Source organism: Pristiophorus japonicus, chromosome 9 (genome assembly GCF_044704955.1).
Source record: "Pristiophorus japonicus isolate sPriJap1 chromosome 9, sPriJap1.hap1, whole genome shotgun sequence".
Lineage (NCBI taxonomy): Eukaryota > Metazoa > Chordata > Chondrichthyes > Pristiophoridae > Pristiophorus > Pristiophorus japonicus.
In genome coordinates this window covers 209088150-209094825 of record NC_091985.1, presented here as the reverse complement: position 1 = coordinate 209094825, position 6676 = coordinate 209088150, and the positions used below count along the sequence as shown (strand labels likewise).

General features: G+C 43.3%; 1 protein-coding gene across 1 annotated transcript in view; it reads right to left on the bottom strand.

Moving 5' to 3' along the window:
- Window positions 1-6676, bottom strand: part of LOC139274101 (zinc finger protein 420-like) — a 506104-nt gene that overhangs the window by 273125 nt on the left and 226303 nt on the right. The gene's annotated exons all lie outside the window — the stretch shown is intronic.

The following is a 6676-nucleotide window of genomic DNA, read 5'->3' as shown; positions in this document are numbered from 1 at the left end:
GTTCCTTTTCTCCTTTTGTATTTATAAAGTGCCATTCACGGCCTCTGTTTTAGTGATGTTGGTTGAGGGATAAATGTTAGCCAGGACACCAGAGAGATTTCTTCAAAATAACGTCATGGAATCTTTTATGCCCACTTGAGAGGTCAGATGGTTCTGATTCTCAGAAGATCAAGATGTAGAATCAGTTTGGGTGGAGATAAGAAATAATAAGGGAAAGAAGTCACTGGTGGGAGTAGTCTATGGGCTCCCTATCAATAGCTACACTGCAGGACAGCATCTAAATCAAGAAATAATGGAGGCTTATAAGAAAGGTACTGCAATAAGCATAGACGATTTAAATCTTTATTTTGATTGGATATATCAAAATAAAGATTAGGTAGCCTTGAGGAAAAGTTCATAGAGTGTATTCGGGATGTTTTCTTAGAACAATGCGCTGTGGAACCAACCAGGGAGCAGACTATTTTAGAATTGGTAATGTGTAATGAGACTGGGATTAATTCATGATCTCATAGTAAAGGATCCTCTTGGGAAGAGTGATTATAGTATGGTAGAATTCCAAATTCGGTTTGAGGGTGAGAAACTTGGGTCTCAAAATAGTGTCCTGAAAAATAAAGGCAATTACAAAGGAAGGGTAAGACAGTAGATAAGGAGTGGCAGATATTTAAGGAGATATTTCATAACTCAGCAAAGATATATTCCAATGAGAAAGAAAGACTCTAAGAAGGATGAACCATCCATGGCTAACTAAGAAGTAAAGGGTGGTATCAAATTGAAAACAAAGGCATACAATGTTGTGAAGATTAATGAAGGCCAGAAGATTGGGAACTTTTTAGAAAATAGCAAAGGACGACGAAAAAAAAGGGAATAAATTGAGAATAAACTAGCAAGAAATATAAAAACAGACAGTACGAGCTTCTACAGGTATATAAAAAGGAAGCGAGTAGCTAAGTTGGTCCCTTAGAAGAGGAGACTGGGGAATTAATAATGGGAAACAAGGAAATGGCAGAGAATTTGAATAAATATTTTGTATCGGTCTTCACTGCAGAAGACACTGAAAGCATCCCAATAATTGATAATCAAGGGGCTATTGGGAGGGGAGAACTTAAAACAGTCACTATTGCTAGGGAGAAAAGGTACTAGGCAAACTAATGGGACTAAAGGTGGACAAGTCCCCTGGTCCTAATAGCCTGCATCCTCGGGTCTTAAAAGAAATGGCTGCAGAGATGGTGGCCACATTGGTTGTAATCTACCAAATATCCCTGGATTCTGGAGAGATCCCAGCAGATGTAATTCCCCTATTTAAGAATGGAGGGAGACAGAAAGTGGGAAACTGCAGACCAGTTAGACTAACATGTCATTGGGAAAATGCTGGAGTCCATTATTTAGAAAATCATAATGCAGTCAAGCAGAGTCAGCATGGTTTTATGAAAGGGAAATCATGTTTGACAAATTTGATGGCGTTCTTTGAGGATGTAATGAACAGGGTGGATAAAGGGGAACCAGTAGATGTCATGTATTTGGATTTCCAGAAGGCATTCGATAAGATGCCACATAAAAGGTTACTGCGCAAGAGAAGAGCTCACGGGATTGGGGGTAATATATTAGCATGGATAGAGGATTGGCTAACTAACAGAAAACAGAGAGTAAGGATAAATGGGTCATTTTCAGGCTGGCAAACTGTAACTAGTGGGGTGCCTCCTCAGGGATCAGTGCTGGGGCCTCAACTATTTACAATCTATATTAATGACTTGGATGAAGGGATCGAGTGAATGTAGCTAAACTTGCTGATGATACAAAGATAAGTGGGAAAGCAAGTTGTGAGGAAAACTCAAATAATCTACAAAGGGATATATATCAGCTTAGTGAGTGGGCAAAAGTTTGGCAGATGGAGTATAATGTGGGAAAATGTGAGGTAATCCACTTTGGTAGGAAAAATAAAAAAGCAAATTATTATTTAAATGGGGAGAGATTAGAAAATGCTGCAACACCGAGGAATCTGCGGTCCTTGTACATGATGCACAAAAAGTTAGCATGCAGGTACAGCGTAATTAAGAAGGCAAATGGAATGTTGGCCTTTATTGCAAGGGGGATGCGTATAAAAGTAGGGAAGTCCTGCTACAACTACACTGTTGGTGAGACCACACCTGGAGTACTGCGTACAGTTTTGGTCTCCTTATTTAAGGAGGGATATACTTGCATTGGGGGCAGTTCAGAGAAGGTTCACGAGGTTGATTCCTGAGATGAAAGGGTTGTCTTATGAAGAAAGGTTGAGCAGTTTGGGCCTATATTCATTGAAGTTTAGAATGAGAGGTGATCTTATTGAAACATATAAGATTCTGAGGGGGCTTGACAGGGTAGACGCAGAGAGGATGCTCTCCCCTGTGGAGGAATTTAAAACTAGGGGGCATAGTTTCAGAATAAGGGGTCGCCTATTTAAAATGGAGATGAGGAGGAATTTCTTCTCTGAGGACCATGAACCTTTGGAATTCTCTGCCCCAGAGAGCTGTGGAAGCTGGGTCATTAAATATATTTAAGGTGGAGATAGACAGATTTTTGAACGATAAGGGAGTCGAGGGTTATGAGGAGCGAGCAGGGAAGTGGAGTTGAAGGCAAGATCAGATCAGATCAGCCATCTTATTGAATGACGGAGCAGACTCGAGGGGCCAAATGGCCTACTCCTGCTCCTATTTCTTCTGCTTTTATGGGGTCTCATGTGAAAGAAGGCACCCCCGACAGTGCAGCGCTCCCTCTGCACTGCATTGGAATGATTTTATACTCCATGCTCTGGGGGTGGACTTGAACCCACAACCTACTGACTCAGAGACTACCACTGAGCCACAACTAACACCGCGTTGCTCGGGATTATTTGAGTTCTCTTGCCGTCTGTTACTCCCACGGGCAAGTCCGAGCTCCCCATACCTTCAAGAGTGGCTCTCCTAGCCTTGCGATCAGAGAATCATAGAAATTTACAGCACAGAAGAGGGCCATTCGGCCCATCATGTCCGTGCTTGCTGACAAAGAGCTTTCCAGCCTGATCCCACTTTCCAGCTCTTGGATCGTAGCCTTGTAGGTTACGACACTTCAAGTGCATATCCAAGTAATTTTATAAATGCTATGAGGGTTTCTGCCTCGACCACCCTTTCAGGCAGTGAGTTTCAGACCCCCACCAACCTTGGTGAAAATATTTCTCCTCAAATCCCCTCTAAACCTCCTACCACTTACTTGAAATCTATGCCCCATGGTTATTCAACCCTCTGCTGAGGGAAATAGGTCCTTCCTATCTGCTCTATCTAGGACCCTCATAATTTTATACACCTCAATTAGGTCTCCTAAGCCTCCTCTGTTCCAAAGAAAACAACCCCAGCCTATCCAATCTTTCCTCATAGCTAAAATTCTCCAGTCCAGGCATCATCCTCGTAAATTTCCTCTAACCTCTCTGGGGCAGTCACATCTTTCCTGTACTGTGGTGACCAGAACTGCACGCAGTACTCTAACTGTGGCCTAAGTAGTTTTTTATACAGTTCAAGCATAATCTCCCTACTCTTCTATTCTATGCCTCGGCTAATAAAGGCAAGTATCCCGTATGCCTTCTTAACCACCCCGCTTTGTCCCTCTACACTTCTCGGTGTCCTACCATTTATTGTGTATTCCATTTCCTTATTAGCCCTCCCCAAATGCATTACCTCACACCTCTCCGGATTGAGTTCCATTTGGCATTATTCTGCCCACCTGACCAGTCCATTGATACCTTCCTGCAGTCTACTGCTTCTTCATTATCAAGCACAGGGCCAATTTTTGTATCATCTGCAAACTTCTTAATAATACCTCTTATATTCAAGTCCAAATCATTGATTATATATATATCACAAAAAGCAAGGGACCAAGTACTGAGCCCTGCGGAAGCCCACTGGAAACTGCCCTGGGAGGGTGGAGAAGGAGATTTACTCTGTATCTAAACCAGGCTGTAGTTGGCCTGGGAGTGTTTGATGGGGAGTATAGAGGGAGCTTTACTATATATATATGTAGAGGGAACTTAACTCTGTACCTTGCCCGTGCTAAATATGACCTGGGAATGTTTGATGGGACAGTACAGAGGGAGCATTACTCTGTCACTAACCCGTGTTGTCTATGCCCTGGGAGTGTTTGAAGGGTCAATGTGGAGGGAGCTTTACTCTGTATCTAATCCCTGCTGTACTACATGTCTTATTACATTAATATATTTGCAGAATTGGCATATAATGAATTTCAACACTGATAAATGTGAGATATTGCATTTTGGTAACAGAAATAAGGAGGTCACATATTAGTTGGAAAACCAGAATCTAAATGGGGCAGAAGAGCAAAGTGATCTCGGAATACAAATGCAAAAATCACCAAAGTAGCAACGTAGGTTAATAAGGCCGTTAAAAAGAGCAAACCAAGCACTCAGGTTTATTTCCAGGGGGATTGAATTAAAAAGTAGCTAAGTTATGTTGAACTTGTATCGAACCTCGGTTAGACCACATTTGGAGTACTGTGTACAATTGTGATCTCCATATTATAAAAAGGATATAGAGGCATTGGCGAGGGTGGAAATTAGGTTTACAATTATGATACCAGAAATGCGAGGTTATGCCTATTAGGAAAGGATGAACAGGCTGGGTCTCTTCCTCTTGAAAAGAGAAGATGACTTTTGTTTTAATTCGTTCATGGGATGTGGGCTTCGCTGGCAAGGCCAGCATTTATTACCCATCTCTAATTGCCCTTGAGAAGATGGTCGTGAGCCACTTTCTTGAACCGCTGCAGTCCGTGGGGTGGAGCGGTGCGGTCAGGGCGAAGGAGCGGCGAGAGATTGTAGAGGGACATGATCGGGACCTAGGAGAGGTGTGAGTTTGGGGACCAGAAGAGGCGAGAGCCCAGGGGCAGCACGGGCCGTCCACACTGTGTCATACGTGCGCATTAGGTCCGTGCAGCAGAGCTGGTCTCCAGTCGTTTTGGTTAATCCTTGCCACTGGACCAAGACCTAGCTCTGTCAAGCCCGTGTGGTGGCTGGTGTGCAACGGTCTCCATACGTTAAAAGAAATCCACGCACAGGCATCTTCCACCCTTCAACATGTAGTACGGGACCTGGAATTTTAGGTCCTTCATTGAAACACCTGTGAACTTTTTGACGTGGAAGCAAGTCATCCTCGATTCGAGGGACTGCCTATGATGATGGTGAGGGAGGGAGTGCCAGGATTTTGACCCAGCGACGAAGGAACGGTGATATTCTTACATATCAGGATGGTGTGTGACTTGGAGGGGAACGTGCTGGTGGTGGTGTTCCCATGTGCTTGCTGCCCTTGTCCTTCTAGATGGTAGAGGTCGAGGGTTTGGGAGGGGCTGCCGAAGAAGCACTCTCATATCTCCACCTGTTTCTTTCTCAATTTCTCTCTCTCCCCCCACCTTCTCTCTCTCTCTCTCTCTCTAATTCACATTTGCTCTATTAAGAACATAAGAAATAGGAGCAGGAGCAGGTCATTTGGCCCCTCGAGTGTACTCCGCCATTCAATAAGATCTCTACCTCTCTCATTTCTCTCTGCCTCACTGTCTCTCACTCTTTCCACCTTTCTCTTCTCTGCTTCTCTGTCCCTTTTTCTGCTATGTTCTCAGTCTACCTCTCTCCACCTCGTTCATCCCTCTCTCTTCTCTCTGCCTTATTCTCTTCTCTCTTGCCATCCCGACCAATATCTTCTCTTCCTTTCCTCTCTTTCTCTGCCTCATTCTGTCTCTCCCACTCCCCCTTTTGGATTTAAGTCTCTCTGTCTCACTTACTTTGCTGTCTGTTTGATCTCACTCTGTCCAGCTCTCTCTCCCTTCCGTGTCAATCTTCCTCTCACTCATTCGCTCTCTCTCCCTTCGTGCGGATTGGAAGGTACCAAATATAACCCCACTATTTAAGAAAGGAGGGAGAGAGAAAACAAGGAACCACAGACCAGTTAGTCTGACATCAGTAGTAAGGAAAATGCTAGAATCTATTATAAGGATGTGGTAACAGGGCACTATTAAAAATAATAATAGGATTGGGCAGAGTCAATACGGATTTATAAAACTGAAATCATGTTTGACAAACCTGTTAGCGTTTTTTGAGGTGGTAACTAGCAGAATAGATAAGGGAGGAACCAGTGGATATGGTGTATTTGGATTTTCAGAAGGCATTCGACAAGAGATAATTAAACAAAATGAGAGCTCATAGGATTGGGGGTAATATACTCGCATGGATTGAGGATTGTTTATAAAATCATAAAATAGTACAGGACAATATAAGCTTAAACCAGAGTGAGTAATAGAATAGGTTAGATTATAATGTGTGATGTTTATACCTATAATTATGAAACTAATAAGATACAACAACTAACAGCAGGCAGGGGAGTTTAGGGATAATTGGAAAATTACTGAAGAAAAGTAACTGCTGGGAACCAGGGAAAGTGTACTTGTAAATCACAGATTAGAGAAGTTCCAGCTGTCTTTTCCCAGCTTCCTGCCAAAACCCAGCAGAGAAGACAAAGAAGAGTCAGGTGCCAGAGATGGATCACTGCAGGGTATAAAAGTGAGGGGAGACTGATGTAAGGGGGCAGTCGGGACTGGAGACACCTGAGATCAAGCTCAGGGCGCCCGAGGTTCCATCCAGTGGGCTGACCTTGTGTCATTTACTGTG